The sequence below is a fragment of the Cinclus cinclus genome, chromosome 7 (genome assembly GCF_963662255.1).
Source record: "Cinclus cinclus chromosome 7, bCinCin1.1, whole genome shotgun sequence".
NCBI lineage: Eukaryota > Metazoa > Chordata > Aves > Passeriformes > Cinclidae > Cinclus > Cinclus cinclus.
In genome coordinates this window covers 6,964,272-6,983,820 of record NC_085052.1, presented here as the reverse complement: position 1 = coordinate 6,983,820, position 19,549 = coordinate 6,964,272, and the positions used below count along the sequence as shown (strand labels likewise).

General features: G+C 39.7%; 1 protein-coding gene across 1 annotated transcript in view; it reads right to left on the bottom strand.

Moving 5' to 3' along the window:
- The window catches only part of GFRA1 (GDNF family receptor alpha 1), a 136,678-nt gene that overhangs the window by 49,583 nt on the left and 67,546 nt on the right, over positions 1 to 19,549 (bottom strand). The window lies entirely within an intron of this gene.

Sequence of the window (19,549 nt, the reverse complement as noted above, 5' to 3'; positions counted from 1 at the left end):
ACTCTGGTTTTGTAAAGCTCTGACGTTTCCCATTTTTTCCCCTTGAATTAGTTAAATGACATGCCATGTCTACCCCAGGCAGCAGCATTTAAAAGTAATCTGTGTACTGTGCAGAAAGTAAAACAGACTTGCCCATTACTACATTTTTTGAGGTCTGAGGAGAGTCCACCCAGATAGGAAGGAAATCAGGTGCAACCCCAGGACTGGGAGCTCTTTAAGGCCACCCACAAGTTCCATGCTTAGGTAAAACACTTTTATAAGATCTACAGATGCTACCTGAACCCTGGAAAATGTATGAACTTTACAAGCTTTGAAGAAGCTGACATAAAATTAAAAAGTGACTGTGAAAGAAACATTTTAAAACAAGGATGTCCCTTTCTCTCTCTCTCTCTCTCACACACACACATGCATACACTCTACAAGAAATTATAGGAAAAATTAAACTCAGATATAAGTTAAGGCTATAATTACACATTTAATTTCTCAATACATTATCCAGATATTAAAATCCAGTAGATGCTTTGCTTGAGAACTAAGGCAACTGGCATTAGATTGCAAAATTCAATTAAGAATAATTGTAATGCTGCTTTGGATATTAGGAGTGCCAACATCACAGATCCAAGAAAATACATTAATTTCCCACTGCTACAGAATTTGCAAGCTGAACAAAACATTTTGCAAGTATCTAAAATCTGCTGCAACCTCTTGGGGGAGGCTGGCCAAAGATAAAACATTTTAAACGATCCAAAGCTCTAAGTTACTCTTACAAAAAGCATTTTTTTTCCCCTAGATCTTTCACCTTTACCCAGAAACACAGTCCAAGGTCCTTCTGCAACTTACTGCCACTCATCTCCATTCTCCTACCACTCTGCCTCCTGTTCCCAGACCAGGACATCAACCTTTTCTCTTTTTCCACAGCAGGAAAACATGAAGCAGCTTGGCTGAGATGCTGCACTGAGGTTCTGCATTTATTGGAACACACTGTGCCCAAGATGGGCCTTGCCTGGTCACACACACTCCCCATTGTTCAAATAGATCACCTGCAACTGTCCCGTGCATCTTACCTACCCAAAAATAACACAAAGCTAAGGAGCATTAGATTTGTGTTTCACTCTAGCAGCGTGCTGTAACTGTCTTCAGTGTGTTTGTACATCTGACCTTTGCAATTTAACAATCACACTCCAAGCCTTCCCCATCTCAGCTGCTTGCACAATAAAATGGCAACTCTTTTGCATCTTATCTTCATAAATTACAAAATTGTAAGCATGCAACATTTGACTATAAATTAAGAGCCCAGCATTTCTTATAATAGCAAGCAACAACATATTATGCAACAGCAGATGCCGAAGAGATGAGATCCCCAAAATACAAGCCTCTCATAAAATTGTAACATTTTACATAGAATGTTGTACTGCATTAGCATACAACTATAATATTAACTGTGAACTCTCGAATTTTTTATACAGTATATAGAATTATATGTTTAGTACAAATATAATTACTATGTAATCTGCAGGGCATATAATTATGCAATATATGAATAGTATATGCTAATTACTATGTGATTGCAGAGTAATTACATGGTTATTTGTGCCTGGGAGTCAACTGCTGAATTCCACTCCTTAATTCTGTGGAACAGCTCTGAATGGGGTATTGCAATATGAACAGACTTCAGCTTACTGTACTGATATATGCTGCTACAGAATTAAAAAGCACTGTGAATCCAAGCACCTCAAAAATCAAAAGGGACAGGTTAATCAATCTTTTTTAAAAGGCAGAACATAAGCCAGCTCACTGAAAGTGCAAACAGCAGTGAAAGTTATCTTGGGGGAAAGCTGAATTAGGTGCAAAGTGTTCACAAACCACAGTTATGCATATTCATACCTGGGATTCAATTTATATCTGCCCAGCACTCCCATTCCTCTTCAGATCAACTCTGAATACAGACTGGTCTTAGGGGGTTTTGTTTTTTAAACCAGCCCTGGGTGCCCCTTGCCTTTTCTGTTTTGACACGTCTCCACATATTGTTTCTGGCATATTTGTCGTAACATTATACAAATTATTTTTACCTTCTAAAACCAAGACTAAATGTAGAAGAGGTGCATCAACTGCCTCTGAATTAAACCAGACTGTCTAAACCAAATCTTCTCATTAATACCATCTTCTCGTAAAGTTTTAAATCATATTTTAATGTAAAATTGACAATCTGCAACACATTTAATGCTTTATTTTTATTGCAAAAGTGTAGAAGTATTCCTAAATCCTGTGGTAACTAGAAACAGTTAACAATACTGGGAGTGTTCCTGAGGATTACTTATGCAGCAGTAATTTATAAAGTCAAAATTTCACCCAGTTTCTGTTCTGCAAAGCTTAAATTATTAAGACAGGCAGGAGTTTGGCTCTTACCAGGTACTGACTACTTTAAAAGCAAATGGATCTTATCCAGAACTACTTTTCATGCCAGAATCCTTTGGGAAAGGTTTGCGTAAAGAGGTCCTTTTTCAGTTTTCCCCTCTCCTGGGGCATTAGGATATGGACTGGGGGCAGTGAGGGCAGGAGCCTGGGACAAGTAAAGATTCCTTTGCACCCCCATTTCCCAACCCAGAGCCTCCTCTCTCCCAAATCCGCTTTGCCTGGGCCCATTCTGGAAATCTCTGCCAAATCACACAGCCCTCCACTCTTGCCAAATCCCCACAGAGCCCATGGGAAGGCACTTCCAGGCTGTGATAAGTGGAGCCTCATGGCTGTGAGTGGCGCTGGGTCCTGTCTGCAACACGGGGCCCAGGAAAGCTGAGCTGGAACCACCAGGATGCTGCTGCCTCCCAGCTGGAGCCTCCATCCTGCAGCTGGGGATGTTGCCCTGATGCAGGCAGAGGGATGGCAGAGCCAGGCAGAGCCGGGAGCTGTGCCTTGGTGGGAAAGCAGCCGCGTTGGGACGCCCGAACCCACCCTCCCAGCAGGCACCGCACACACAAACTCTGGGGCAGGACCACTGGGTACTGACACTGACTCGCCTCTACCTGCACCTCCAGCTCTTCTGCTGCGCCTGTAACGTGTGTGGTACGTCTTCTGACCAATTTTAGTGATGAAAAAGCAGTCCTTTTGTACTACAGTGCAACTACTTTGATGTTTGTTACCTCCAGCATCGCTCCACCCTGGCCCAACGCTGCTACAGCTGCAGCAGTCCTGGACTCCATCTCCCACAGACCACAGAAAGAAGACAGCCAAAAGCTCTTGTCTTTTATCCAGAAGTGCTCCTAAAGTCTTAATAGGGTTTCCTCTACCCTGTTAGATCTTCCTCATGCTCCACCCTCTTTCACAGTCTCTCCACCTTAATCTTTGATTTTCCTTGCACCTCCATTTCTAATTAATTTCTGTACCCACTGCATCTCCTCAACTCCTGTTAACCCACCCCATGGCATTCCAAAAAGGATCTTCAGTGAGTGCTGGGAGCTTCTTATTTGTGCTCCCATGGACAGAAAGAGCACAAGGAATATTAGTTGTTCTGTAAGGCTCTTATTAAGCAGCAAAATGGACATTTAGTTTTCAATTTTCTTACAGCATATAAAAAGCAATTTACTGAGGTTGTCATTAAAATTACCATTACTATTTGCACGTAATTAGCATTAGTAGGTTTTCTAGAGGATATAGTGAAGGGAATGCTTTAAAGAGAGCAATAAATGTTAATGTGATGGAAGGCAAAATTACAAAGTGATAGAGGTGACCACATGAGTATGGGTCTTCTCCAACACAGGTGCAGAATATGGCATATAGGAACCAAAAACTGACCAAAATTAAGAAGAGAGCCATGATCCCACTTAAACAAAAGTGCTGCTGCGGGGTTCACCGAAGTACTTTTGCTTTGTAAGAAGAACAGATTAAAAAGCAAGAAAAGCACAGCAAATACTGTCATCTGCATTTTAATGGATTAAAATAAACTACTGTTTTCCTGGACAAATTATTTCTAAACCAAAATGGCAGAGAAAAAAAATCCTGAGACTGATAGTGTTTTTCTGAAGTTCTGCTTCTCTTCCCCTCAGCATTTACAGAACAGCTGTCCTATTTAAAACCTTTTCCATAATCTTAATAAGCAGATGACTTAGTTTTTAAATTAAAACTAATATATTATCAGCTGTGACCAGGGTTTTCAGAATACTACCACATACAACAACGTGCATGTTGAAATTACAGTTGATGGCACCAGGTGACAAAGATGAGACTGACACCTGTGAAAGGTACAACCAAAGCTATAGCAACAAAAAGATCTAAACAAACAAAACTGCCTAAAATGAGACTTCAGCTTCCTAGGACCAAAGCTGTAACATTTTTAAATTCCTGGTTAGTCATTAAGTCTTTGATCACACAAACTGCCTGGGTCTCTAGAATTTTTTTTTTAATACCCCTATAAACTTACTTGAGGAGGTAAATACTGTCTCTTGTCCAAGCCAATCAAAGATTGGGAACAATCACATTGCTTAGCATGAACCAACAAGCAAGATTTGGAAGTGTTCATCTACCATGTTATGTTTGGAAGAGTTCAGCTACTGTTAAGCATAACTGCTATGTCTGCAATCTTTCCCAACACACCCTGGCCTTTGTTTTTATGAGACTCTGCTGGTGAATCATCAGCCGGGACCTTGCAGACTTTGGTTCAATGCCTTCTGTGCCATGAGAGACTCACAAACACTGTTCTCATTTCCCAGAAGGGCTCTCAAACCCTCTCACGGCAGAGTGTTCTCAACAAGGAAATGGTGCATATTGCAAAACAAAGAGGGAGCAAGATGCTTCAGCCCAAGAATAAGAGCTCTCCCTGGGAGGCAGAGTGCTGGGTCCTGGCCCACCCCAGGAAATTGAGCTACTTCTCCTGCAAGAGTAATGACTGGAAACCTTCCCTGAAGAAGGCACTGCCTGTAGAGGCATGATCCCACTTGTACTCTCTACTTCTAATCCCCTCCAAAAATACATAACCCTTTCTGTATCACATCTCCTTCCCTTCCTTCCAGACCAAGATACTGCCAAACCCACAGGGTACCCTCCTAGGCTTTCTGAAATCCTGCAGAGATGAGCAGAGAGCAAAGACATCCCCCTTCCTCAAGGACTGTTCTGGTCACTACTGTAGTGACTGAAGCACCATGACCCTTTGTGTGGGGTCCCATTAAGTTACTGGCTGGCTGCTCCCAGGAGAACACACTGACTGCTGCATGGGCAGATGCACCTGCCTGAGGCTGGGAGTACGGCTCCTCTGGTCCCAAGTCCTCCAACAAAGCTGTTCCTGCATTTCCAGACACCTTTCACTAGACCAGGTTGCTCAAACTTCATCCAACCCAGCCTTGAACATTTCCAGGGATAGGCCATCCACAATCTGTTCCAGTGCCTCAGCAACCTCACAGTAAAGAGTTTCTTGTTCCTTTTGTTTTGTTTGATTGTTGTTAAACTGTTTTCTCTGTGTACTTTATTCTGATCATCTTGCTAAGGATTTTCGATACCACCTTGAAGCAGCGGCTTCTGACTTTCGGGTGGATGGATTTATCTCTTGGTCTGCTCCTGGAAGTTTAATTCTCCTAATGGGGCCACATTCTCTAAATGCTGCATTTTTATATTGCCCAAGTTCACTACTGGATCTGGGCTCTAATTCTTGACAAGGCTCTTGTCTATGTTTAGATCCTACTTTAGTTGACCATTGCCTGGTGCATTTCACACACACTGCAAATAAAGGTTGCAGTGAAATTGCAATTCCTATGCTGCATATGTATTTATTAAAAGGGGGGGAAATTATATCTTACCATTTTTCTTTAACACTTTAATTATTTCTTGGGGAGGAATGGGGAAAAGCTGAGCAGAGAACTCCAAGGTAGCTGAGCCCTGTGGGCTGGCTAAGAGACATCTGCTCAACTTACAGGCTATGTAAGAGGAAAGTCCTATAAACCTACAATGATCTGGTTTAAATTTTAGTTCTACAAGGGCAGAGAGGAAACCCCACTCCCCAGTGTTAATAACACTGTGGCATACACTACTGAAATTCTGTCTTCAATCAGAAATATCCTGATCTATCACCTTTCATTTCTGTTACAAATCTAATGACAGGTTAAGCCAAGGCCCCTAATTTTCCACTTGGCACTGAGGAGAGCAGTTGTACATTATATTCATGCCAGCACAGTTAAATCTATTTTTTTCACTGGAGCTATTCTGAAATTTCAAAAATTTAAGTTAAAAATTTGGCTCTTTAAAGCTACTGTTCTGTCCAAAGTATCTCACTTAGGAGGCAGAAATGCATTAATAAAGTCAGAGACTTGCTAAACAAAGAAACTACCATTGCAAACTGATCCAGTCACTTTTCCTCACATTACTGCACCAATGATTTCAGTTTTACCCTAAAGAGTTTTACGATGTAAAGATCATTTTAACCTACCTACACTACACTAACACCAGGGATGGATTACGCATGACTGGGGCCATGTACAGTGTACGATTTTTTCCTGAGGGATTCAGTCATTCCACACACAATCCATGCTCTGTACTGAGAGAGAGGCTGGGTTTGTGATGTGGAAGGCTATCACCACAGTTTCAGCTGAGTTCTTCTAATTAATTTCCCCTTAAAAATAGAGTGCAAATGTGTTACTGCATATGCTCTCATCTTATACAGTTCAGTATTTTATTATCAGCTAAATACTAAGTCAACAGAATTAGGAAAGGACCACCAGACACGGAAATAAAGAATAAACCTGTGAAAACATTCAAACCTACACGGTTGCCATGAGAAGTGATTTACTGCACGCAAGTTCTCAAGACACAGTGAGGGACTGTTTTGCCAAAGTCATGCCAATTTACAGGGCAACTTTCAGCATTTCTTTTTATTACTACAGAATTGAATTCACAACTTGTTTCCTCTTTTCCTCAGACTTGATTAATTACCATGTTAACATAACTATTATTCTCCTGCTTATAATGGGCTCCCTCTAAAGTGCTGCCCCAGCAAAATAAACCAGGAGAAAGCTTCTAGCTCTTTGCTCTAGCACTGCAATCCTTTCCGATCTCACTATTTTTCAAATTTATGTTCCATTCCAATAAAGCTTGCGTGAATATTACAGCAAATCAGATAATACAAGGTTATGACCCTTGCAATTGATCCTTCAAGGTCCTTTTTTCCTTTTTTTTCCAGTTGACATGGTAAAAATCACATTTAGCTGTGCTTGTTGACACTCGAGAATTCACTTTGTTGGTTGTATACACTGTTTCAGAGAGATCAAATTACATAATGGTGTATTTCTAGTCCTTCATTTCTTCTATACCTACAAGCCCATTAAGCTGTAAGCAAACCTCCCGTGGGGCTGTAAGACTGCAAGTATCAAGGGGCAACGCTCCCATCCTGTTCAGAGAGAGCCTGGATGAGTAGTGTATTATATGAGGACACAGGGTTAAATATTAACTACTACTTCAATAATTTCAAATAAATAAAAGCAGCTTAAAATGAAACGTTAAATTTCCATTTGCAGCAAAATACACATTAGAAATACACATTTACACGGACCATGTATCCCAGCACTAGGAATCAGTTTTCTGGAGCAATGGTTTCTGTATCATATGACCACTGGAATAAAGTGATTAATTGGAATGTCTCAGTAACGGCAATCATTACACTTTTAATTAACCTTTTCAACCTCTTACACCTTTTCATTTTGTTATGCATTAGATTTTTACAGTTTTCCAGTTATTATGCTTGACTACACTTAAAACAATGTGGAGTTCTGTTAGAAAGATAAGAAAAACAATTGAAACAGCTCTCACTGTTCTTAATAGGAAAATACCACTGATACTGTCATCATCAGAGTAGTTATAAATCAGGTGGAGGACAGACATTCTGAACTCTGTGGCTACGTTCCCACCTAATTTTTGTTTTGGCAGCACACTGTTATTTAATGACTCTGGCTACCAGGAAACTAGCTTTTGAAAATTCCTTCTCAACCTAGTTATAATTACTCCATATAAATCATACAATGATCAATTATAATAATCTTAGCTTCATCCATTATTTAAACTTAGCGTTTGAATCTACACAGCAGGAGTGCAGGAAATTCCAAAGTCCCTTCTCTGCTCACTCACAACTGCTTTATTCCTGAAGCCATGCCAGCTACAGAAAAGAAGGGGCCAGGAATGCTCTTTATGACATCAAAACCTGAAACAAGCACAGTTTTCAGACAAGCAATGGCTTCTGGCTTGGTTTTTGGCTTGGATTTTTCTAACCACACTATCTTACAGTTGATGAAACTAAATTCAATTTGAGATTTTGCTTTCTTTATGTTGGTGGACCAGAATCAGAGGAGTTCTGCAATTATATACATTGACAGCACAAAATATTCTTGCTCCAAAACAGCCTAGGTCTTCCTCACATAGATGCATACAGACACATAGGTATATACACTTTTGTAGGTATTAGAATGTTTCAATACTATTTGGCTTCATGTGTCACTTCATAAGAGCTTGAGAAAAAAAATACAAGTGTTTTTGTCTAATTTAAGGCTGATCCTAAGACACTTGAGCTCAGTGTGATATGAACACTAAGGCTGATAGAAGGAAGAAAAAACCTTAAAAAGAAACTTCATGAAGGCTCAAGGAAAACATCTAAACCTTTTCCAGAAAAACTTCAGAACCTGAACTGGGTTTTGAAATAATAACAAGGATTTTTAGAACTATTTAATAAACTGACTATATGTTTTTGATTATGCAAAATATTTAGCTAATTGTTACTACTTTTCTCCATCTTGTCCTAGTTCAGTCTTAGCCATAATATTTGCTATCCAATGTAAAGAGAGTATCTGTTTTGAGGTTTAATATTTTTTTATTTTCCAACACATATTTTAATGTTTCAACTACATGCCAAGAATTGCTTTGTCAATAGAGCCATATTTTTCTGTGCTTCTCAGCTAAGTCTGCCCAAAGCCCCCCCAAAATTTGCAGCATTTAGGCTGAAGCAGAGATGGCAAGGAAGGAGACCTTGTTAGGGCAGGAAGAAATTCTGGAAATACAAGGTTTTATATGTGATAAAGCAAGTATTCATATCTGATATCAGAATCACAAGGTTTCTCAGTAACTCCACAGCCTCTCCAAACAGCTATCCAGTATTCCCAACGCATCCCATTAAAATTTTTTCATGGTAGGTTATCTGGCACTTTCTTCAACATAATACCCTTGTTTTCTTCCTAAAATTTACTCCTTTCCTCTTAACAATGGCTTTTTAATTTCTTAAAACTCTCCTCCCCTTACTCTACTTGTCTTTTAAGTCAGTCCCCCTCATATTCTTTCTTCACAACCTTAATCACATTTTCTGGATATCTAAACTTGTTCTATTTAGTCTCAGATTTGGGAAAATAATCTAACAATAATAATAACAAGAAAAATAAGAATAAGAAGTTGCAAACAAAACCCCAAATCATTGACCAAGGGTTTTCTGTACAAGTTGTACTCAGGAGATTGCTACAGACAGAGAAAACCTGTTAATTCAAGAGTTGCTGAAGCATAGCTTACTCCAGCCTCAAGCACTACCAGTGTAGGTTGGGATGGTTTACACGCATTGACTGCCTGCTGCAGGAGTATATATTAGCTTATCTTTGACAGCAGCTTGCTCCTGATGGCTATAACCTGAAGAAAAGTCAAAGTATATAAAACCTTAGTAGAAAAACTATCCTGCTTATTCTGCGGTATTGGTCTTTCAGAAGGAAAACAAGAGAGGACAGTGGGCTGGAGAAATGATAGTGAATCCAGTCTGACAAGAGCAGCTGATGGGATAACTCAGGGAACAGTTAAAGGCAGAGAAAGGGAAAGATCCTCTCTCCAGAGTAACAAGAGGAAAGCTCCACCTTTCCTAGATGGGAGATTCACAGATGTCTCAATGGTCATGACAGAAGTCCACCAGCACAAGTGAAAGCCAAAACCACAGTGAAAGCAGCAGTGACAGACAGGGGGCAGATGCTCAATTAGTGACAGCAGCAGCAGGGGTGGGGCAGAGGCTACCATCATGGCACTGGAGAGAGCAATAGGGACAGAGAACAGCAAAACCCACAGCAGCTGGGGAGGCACCAACTCAGCCCCCTTTTCCCTGCTGCCAGCGAAAACCATCCGGGGCAATTATCTGGCCTATCGACCAAACAACACGAGCCTCATTCCATTAATCCACCACCAGCTGCTCTTCTTTTCTCAATCACTTGGTCCCAATGAAATCCTGTTGAATACAAATGAATTCACCACAGTGTGAAGAGGACAGCAGTGGTACCTCCTGTCTGTTCAGGGGTTTGGTTATGTGAGCTTCAGCCACTGTGTTGCTGCTGACTCCATCTGATGTCTCACTGCTGAGCCCCAGAGCCAGTGACCAAGGAGATGTGTGCACTGAGGCAGGTGCACCTAATGGATCGAGGGAAACAAGAGACTTTGGAAATGAGTAACTTCAATGATGCTGCCCTGGAGAGTTAATAATGATTATGATGGTCCCCATCCTACTGTGTGCCCAGAAGATAAAGCAGTACAAAAAGAAGGTGAGGCAGCTGTGTATGATATATGTCACTCACCTACAGTGTCATGTTAACTGGAGCCATGTTAACCTGAGATCATTACTATATTTAATAGATTACACCACACTAACAATTAGACCACTGCCTACTGTCTAATCTAAATTACCTGACGCTTTCATTTATGCCATGTACACATGTGGCAATTGACAAAATCCTTTCTGTTTTGTCTTCAGTATTCTTGGCTTTCCCCCATTCGCCACAGATCCTTCTCCTGATCTAGTCTGGTTACCTTTCCTTAGCTCTGATAAATGGCCAGTATCTCTTTTTTCTAAATGTAAAAATGTGGTTCTTTCTGAAAAAAGGCAAACAGGAAATAAAATTACTTTGACTTTTTAACTATATCTAATGGCATTTGTGTCTCTTTTTTGAAGTGCTGCCCCTATGCTTCTGTTGTCATGTATGGCCCAGTTTGAAGCTCACTGAACAAAGTATTTTGACTTCTATTGACTTAAAAAAACTCTGAATCCAGGTTTTATGCCCGTATGTATCTTGTCTTTGAAAACAATTTAAATCAACTAACCATTTGACTGAGTGCTATAGTGAACTGGGCATCAGCTTACAATCACTTTGGCTCCATTTTTAACTCTGAAACACATGTAGAATATATTGTTTTTTTATTTGGCATACATATTTGGCATATGTGAATGCACAGGTACACAGGACAAAAGTACACACAGTTGGAAGAGAAAAGCACTGTTACAACAAAATTTATTATTCTGGTGTTCAAATACTTAAGTCAAATAAATGCCTTCCTAATTAGCGAGGAGTGAGCCTCACTAAGTAAAATGACAACACTATTTACATTTAAATAGTCTATTTTATTCAGAGTCACTTCACACACATGCACACTACTGAACTGCAGCCAATTCTGCAATGGAGAATAATAACTATACAGCACCAGCAGCACTGTCCAAGAGGCATTGGAGGGGTGTGGATAAGAGATGAATCAAGAGTGTATAATGCTCCTGTAATCAAAATTATAACACTTTAAAAAAAATTCTTTTATTCAACATTTATACTTCTGCCTGATCAGGAAAAAAGTGTTACTGCTGCCAGGAATTCATATCTCAAGACTAACATCCCAACCTACATCCTGCTAGAATGCTTGCACAGTATTGACTAAAATGGATGGGTTTGAAATAGTAATTGACTAGTGATGTACGGCTTCCAAATAGGCAAATTATGTTCAACATGTCTCAGTAAGTGAAGCATCCATTTCAAGACAACATTAGTATTAACACTCGCAATGCATTAACACATTCCCTTCCTGAGGGTGCAGCCCGTGCAGCTCCCAGGAATGAGCAGCGTCATTCCTCTGGCACATGACACTGGTCACTCTTTGATGTAGGACACAGAGACTGCAGCTCCTGCCACCTTGCATAATCACAGCTCTAATTCATGACTGTAGCTCTGAGTCACTGCAGAACCTTGGCATTGCTAATTTCTGCCTGCAAACCTTGATGCTTAGCAAACTGAGCAGAAAACTTTGGTAACCTTCAGCTTCCCAGTCTTGTTCTATTCTTTCTCTTGAAGAATTGATCCAGTAACACTGCTAGGAAAATCGGAGAGATGGTTGAAGTACTTAGAGCCAGTGCCCCTCACAAACAGGCTGATGAGGAGCCTCTTAGCCCTGCTGGAGTCAGGAGAACACCATTCCATATGTATTTGCTTTTTGTTCACTCATTTCTGCATCCCCATCTAAAATCCAGAGGAGTTTGTTTATATGCCTGATCAGCGTAAACAGCATTATTTTACTTTTGAACACACTTAGGAGTGCTTATATCCAGTTAAAAATAATTCTCATGTTAAAGCCTGAGAGCTAAACTAAACCTGCATCTTGAAGCTAGTGATGTGCTAATACTGTTGCCATGTGTTAGAGAGACATAAAATAATAGAGCCCCAATCCCAGAAAAAGCACAATGTATGGAAGCACTAAGGAGAGAACAGAATCTCAAAATTCATTATACACTGGATACACACACATTTCTCAATCAGCAGCAGCTCCTGCTCTCCAAGGCCCTCCTACCACTGGGAAAACTTTCACACGTCCAGCTAAGTGCACGTCCAATACAATAGCACAGTTCCCTCTGTAATTCAAGAGCATAAGAAAGAATGATTAAGAATGCTATTGAAATCAACACCAAAACTTCAAATAAAATGAATCATGATCAGCTGTTGAAACTAGAATGATGCAGAAAAGCGAGATATCCACCATACAGCAGCGCACCAGTAAATAAATAAAGCACAAAAGTCCCACATATTTGACATCTGAAGAACAAAACTATCCATCAATGTCTTGCCACAGATCGATCAAACAGAATGGTGCTGACGAAAATCTAATAGTATGATGGCAATAATGTAGCCATAAAGCCTCTACTCTGTAATTGACTGCTTCCACTTCAAGCTAACATGTCTAAAAGAGTGACTAATGTTCACCTAAAGATTTCACTTGTGTTGAATGACAATCAGCTACACCTCGTGCTATTCTCCATAGATTGCTTGTGCTGGGTAATTGCTGAGGGAGAGGAGCCAGAGGGGAAATAGTGTTCTTAACTAAGGACATTTATGTGGAGAATGGTATGATAATCTCAAAGGAAAATATAGTTTCCCATCTGATTTTAAAACACAAAACAATACTCCAGCCATTGCATTCCTTTCCTAAAGCAGAAGCCTTACTGGTGACTTTATAAACAGGGCAAGAGTAGGTTTTATATTTAAAATGGGTACTTAAACTTTCAACAAGGTATAAAAAATACAATTTTTGCTTCCCAAAATTACAGCCTAAATTGTTTGAATAAAGAACATATTTCTGAGAGACTACAGATAGATTGTATGCCTTGGTCAGAATTTCCATTTCACTGGTAGTCAGTAAAGTTAATTAGCATTATAAACCTAACAGAACCATACCCTTCAATGACATGTCTTTATAACTTACTTTTGTGATCTTACAGAACAGACTATTTTACAAATAATGTGAATTAATACACTGTTTATGCGGTTATAATTCAGGAGACTAAGATGAACTTAAGCACATTTTTGTACTTTTCTAAACAAAGACTGAAAAACTAAATAATGCAACAGTGGGTTTTTCTAATTTTTTGAGGCCAGAATGAGAAATTTAACTTTCCTTTCTAAGTTTCACTGAAAATAAAAATATAATTTAAATGTTCGGAACTCTTAATGGACCATGATTGTTACTCAGATTTTTACTCAGATGATTGCTTTCTCGCCCTTTGATATATACTTAAAGGTAATTGGCTAGTCTTAGTGATGTATTTTTAAAGAGTTACCTATTGATTAATAATGTTTCAGTATTAATATAACCACTTTGTGTGGATCAAGAAACATAAATAGCAGAAACCCATCTTTATCCACAAATTAACTGGATATAGATCAGTTGTTTTAAGCAAAATGGGGTGCATTCACTCATTATTTTACAAGAGTAATGAGGTAACAGTAAGAGTGAAGATTAAAGCCAAATCTGGGTTTATATTTTGGCTGCATACAATAGATAAAATTCTTTTTTTTCCTGCTCTTGCAGAATGAATGAAAAAAGGAAATAAAAACAGAACCCCCAAGTGCAGGAACTGGTGACACTAGTTTTGTACTTTTAGGCCTCCAGGTGAAATGCTGGACAAAATGAAATATGCAGTACTGACAGAGGTACCTCTTTTTCTTTCTTTTTTTTTTTATCCAGTTAAAAATTGATTAAAGCAGTAAATTATCTTGTAATTGACCCCTATAACCAGGCCTCTTACAGCCCCACTCATCTCACTGTCACCCAATGGGTTCCATAAGGACTCAGAGGTTTGCTAATTTATATTTGAAAACAATGCTCTGGCCTGTGATGAAGAGCCATCACAGAATTATAAAAAAAACCTGCATCAGTTGATTTGCACAGGAAATGGCAGAAAAATAAGAGTGCTGTGCCTTCCTACCACAAACAAGCATAAATAAATAAGGGAATGCCTCACTGTCGAGTATCTTACCAAGCAGTTCAAAACTTGAGCACTGAAATTTTGGGAAGATCAGACAAATTCAAGCCTGGTAGCTGCAAAGGCTGTTCACTCCATCCTACTGTGGCAAGCCAGATTCCATCCTTTGGAAATCATCTGTCCCAGCCTCCCAGTGGCTGTGAAGCTACAGCCTCCACAGTATTCCATAGAGTGTCTAGTTATCTTTAAAGTTAGATTTCTTTTCTCTAATATCTAACCTAAACACCACATACTACAATTCAGAACAAATGACAATTACCCTGTCACAAAGGATATTACACTACTTTGACATTTGTTCTTAATGAATCCACACTGACCCCCCTTATCACCTTACATCCCCTAGATACTTTTAAATCAATTTTTTTTAATACCTTATTCTATCATGCTTTCAACAATGTGTTTGGGACCTGGATCATAATTCCCTTGGCTTTTTTTCTAGGTCTGTTGGATTGATGGTGTGTGTATGTGTGTGTATATATATATATTTTTTTTAATGAAGTAGGTTCTATGTTAGTTTTTCAGCAGCCCCCTTGGGCCTCTTTTTCCTTCCATGAATTCTCAAATTGCTAATGGCTTAGTGACAGCTTCAGTTTATTAAGTACACTAAAAATAATTTAATAAGACCATAAGAAGGAAAAATCCTAACATTTCTTGAATATTTTTCTTCCTTTCTATTGAAGACACATAGTTTAACTTGAAATTAAAAAGGTTTTTTTTTTAAATGCCACATAATGTGATGACACACCACACGTTACAGGTGTAACAGCTTAAATCTACCTTCCTAAATTACGTGCTGAGCTACGTTGAATAGTTTTAGATGGTCTTTTATCAGTATAGAAAGTAGTTCTCATAGTCAAAATTCTTTCTTTTCACCTCCAATACACACAGGTCACTAAGGGAAACACAGAGACAGGACTGAGGTCTAGAGGCATTGGCAGACTCTGTCTGTCTGGAGTGGTTTTGCTGTTCTGGAGAAGGAGAAAAAGTTTTCACCCCAAGCAAGAAGTTAAACCAGATTTCTGGCAGCTTTGTCTCACCATGGTGGCCCAGACAAGTAGAATCATAAAGTTGGCTGAAATTTTATTGCTGTTGTTTCCTTTATGAACAAACACATAAATGGAGAGCTTCTCTATTTATGTTAACCAAACTCTCCTATGGCAAAACCAGGATCTTCAAATGTTCACTCACACCTGCAGAGCCTGAAAGCCCCAAGCTCTGAGCAGTGTCCTTAGAAAAGAGATCCCAAAGCCAGTGTCTGAGGACAACCCAGCCATCCCCAATGTCTTGATTGCCGTCTGAAACACGACCACCAGGAGCAATAAAGTAAGGACCTCTTGAATCTCAAATGCATGAAAGTGCTTGTGTCCTTTCCTGTTTTCCTGTGCAGGAAGCTGGAACCTCTCCTTCCCTCTCTCCTGGTCACCAGAGCTGATCTGGGGCAGCAGTACCTGAGGCTCCTGCCGTAGAGAAGTTGAGGCAGCCAAAAAACCACAGCAAATCCAGATGGAGGCAGAATAACGGGAGGCAGAAGAGCACACAGCACACTCCCCACTGCGCACAACAAAGAGGGTGCCTGAGTCAGGATTCCCAGAGCTACATGGCCATGGATCCAGCAAGGCAAGGACTTCTGAAACATGTGTTTGAGAGTCCGATCAGCTAGGGGCTTTTTCACAGCAACTGTCCTCAGCAATGACAGTTTGTAGAGCCTTACAAATAGGGGCAGTTTTATCTCCTCAGGAAAGCAGTGAAAGCTGGACTAGAAGAGCTGGTCAGCTCCCCAAAACCCTCCCCACACAGAGCTGTCAGTCAGCCAGAGCCTGGGGAGCTCCAAAACCCTCTCCTGGCATTTCCCATTCATCTATAAAATCACAGGAAGCCAGTGAAGGGACAGTGCCAGGAGCATCAGTTTCCATTTCTGAAGGGCTCCTGGAAGAAATGTCAGCTCAGCCTTCATCTCCTGAGTTGTAGGGAGCTGAAAAGAGATGGAACCAGGGACACTGCACGAAATGTAATCTGTGGCCTTCGGATGGGGGCCACAGCCATTAAAAGATCTCCTGGGTGTGGAACTCTGCAAAGCCTGGCCACAAACACAGGAGATCTAATTCCTGGATGAAGCACTTTGTCCATCCCTAATCATTAATTCTTTTCAAGGCAAATTAATGTAGACTAGAGCTACTAGTATGATAGAATGGCTCTTAGAAGAGTTTCCTCCTCTTAGTTTGCAGAAGCTTAGAATAAGCTCAAGACCAGGCTATCCACTCCACACCAGCCATTTCCACTGCACTGCTGGATCCCTCAAGCTTCTGAAGCAGCAGGAGTAGGAACGGGACAGTAAAGGAATCCCAATTTATCACAAGCAACAATTTACTGCAAATTTGAATGCCCTGAAGTTGTGACTTTAGAAAGATTGCAGAAACAACAGAAGGATTACCTGCTTCAACGAACATACAAGTTGCATAAATATTCCCATTATTATTTGTTTCCAAAGAATAATTTTAAGGTATTTTTTTCCTTTCTTAAAAAAATTAGATAATCAATTTTTCTAGTTTGTCTTTATCCAAACAGTTCTCCAAAACTCATTAATGATTAAACTACTTCTGAAAAAGTTTAATTTGCATGTAAAACTTGCCACAAAGTAAGTTGTGAAGAATCAACACGGCATTATAACAAAGTTTGACATTTTTCTACCTTTTTTTCATCAGTCTCACCTGGTGCTTTATATTTTGTTCATGCAGTGCTGAATCCCAAGTAAGAATGACCAACCCAAATTCCCAATGAGTTAAGCAGATGTGTAAGAAGCAATTCAGAAACAAGCAGCAACGCTGAGAAAAAAAGCCATTAAACATAAAGAGAAAGCTTTTACCAGGGCATAGGAATAGGTCAAGTTGTGCAAAAAGGAAATATAAGGAGCACTTTAATGGCCTTAAATGCATCAGTAATTTCACAGCATTTGCTTTTTTAAATTTTTTTTATTAATAGTGAAAGGATGTACTCAGTACCTAAAAGCTACTATATTTAGCTGGAAAAATGAGTGACCACTGTTTACAATTACAAAATCCATATACTCGGTCCATGACAAAAAATACTAGTATTTACTTCTACTCAACCAGCTAAAAGGCTTTCCTATATTTCAAATACATATTTTTTTCTGAAATTCCATCCAAGATTCCTCAGTGTCATTTTTGAGAAATTACAGCAAATTACTAAGGATCTCTATCCATGGTTGAAAATATTTTTTGTATAACAATAAAGTCATTATTACTCTTTTTATTCCTGTAAATTCCATGACAGCAAGAAACAGAAGCACAATAAAAAATCTCCTTCATAACAGTTGATTAGAAAATATGGCCTGCAGAAGTCTAGCTCTCTTTGCACTTTGCACATTAAGAATCCAAATACATTACCAAAGCCAGGATTTTAACCCCCCACAGCTTTAGCACAAAGAAGCACATTAATAAGATACAATTTAGATTTGCATTTTTTAATAAGCAAGGGGATCAAAGAAAATATGAATGCTGAAGGGATGTTAAATCATGTGCAAATTCAAACATCAAGGTATACTACAGAATGAAGACACATTTGCACTAAAGCAAAAACGTAGTAAGGCTTTCCAAAAGCTGTGGTGAACAAAATCAACTCTTTTTGAACTGTTTGCAGGCACCCAGTGAGTCTAGGAGAGGAGCAGGTATGTTGAAGTTGCCCCAAACATTTTGTGTATTTGATTCTGAATATGTTAATGGTCGATGGCAAATGAGCTGGGATGCCAGCAATGAAAGGATTTGTCTTTCTAATAACCAGTACTGTTCTCACTGAAGACTCTGAGCTGTTTCTACATGAAGATGTGAGTATTTTAATAGACATGTGTTGTCAGAGACAGCAGGATGGCCCCTCTCACTGAGGTGGACACAGTGCTGTAATTTACTGGGTGTCACCATCAGTCTGGGCAGCCCGAGCACCATGGGCTGGTACAAAACTTGGCTGAGGCCCCACCATTAAAAAGGGCTCTGTCTGCACTTCTTCACACCCCATGAGGAGGCTGAGATACTTCCCAGCCAGAAGAATGCAAACCAGCACCAACATTTCAGCTGTTCCTACACACCCAGGGCAGCTGACAGGTACATAAAGGGACACAGAGTTATTGAAAAGGGCACTAAGAAAACAAGGGGGAAACAGCCTTGACAGGCTAATGACAAACATTCTTTTCTGTAAAACTGTTTTACATTTTTTGAAGAATTGAGTTCATAAGCCGAAGCTGCCTCCAGGCGTGACCAGCATTTACTCATCAGATTTGCACAGGCCTCAATGACCTTGGCTGTCTCACAAGGATCATATTTTTACATGGATGAACTGTTCCTGAACAATTTCTCCAAGCAGGATTTCTATCAATGTCAGACACACTTCTCTTTTCATTCTGCTTCCCTTTCCTTGATTAAACATATCTACAGTGGACATTAAAGAGAAGAAAACAAGTGTTCACCAACATGCAGATTCAGTAAAATTAAATCAATCAATCACAGAACTAAACCAGTGTCTGCAGTGATCACACTTTTCACTGCAGTTATCACACTCCTGACTGCTGCACGCTTTGTCCCTCTGCCTATCCTGGCGACTTGCTCTGGAAGTTCATCAGGACAGGATTTATCTTGCAGTAGTGTTTGTGTACAGCCTGGCAGAACGGAGCCTTGCTCCCAAATAGCTCTTGAGCATTATGTAATAAACATGATTCATTTGTGGATCATCTCCATCACTCTCACAAAGAGTGACAGAAGATAATACCTTCTGAAGGAATCGCTTTCAACATTTCAGTGTCAGCATGCAGCAGTGGTCTATGCTTATTTCAAACTTCCAGCCTAGGAGTTCCCCATGTGTCTTGAGGGAAGAATGCTTGATGTAGTTGGTGTATACAATGAACTGTATTCTCTGCTTGTAATTAGACTCAAAAATTCAGAGTAACTCTGTTGTTCTAAGAGATGTCAAATTCTGTCTCGTTTC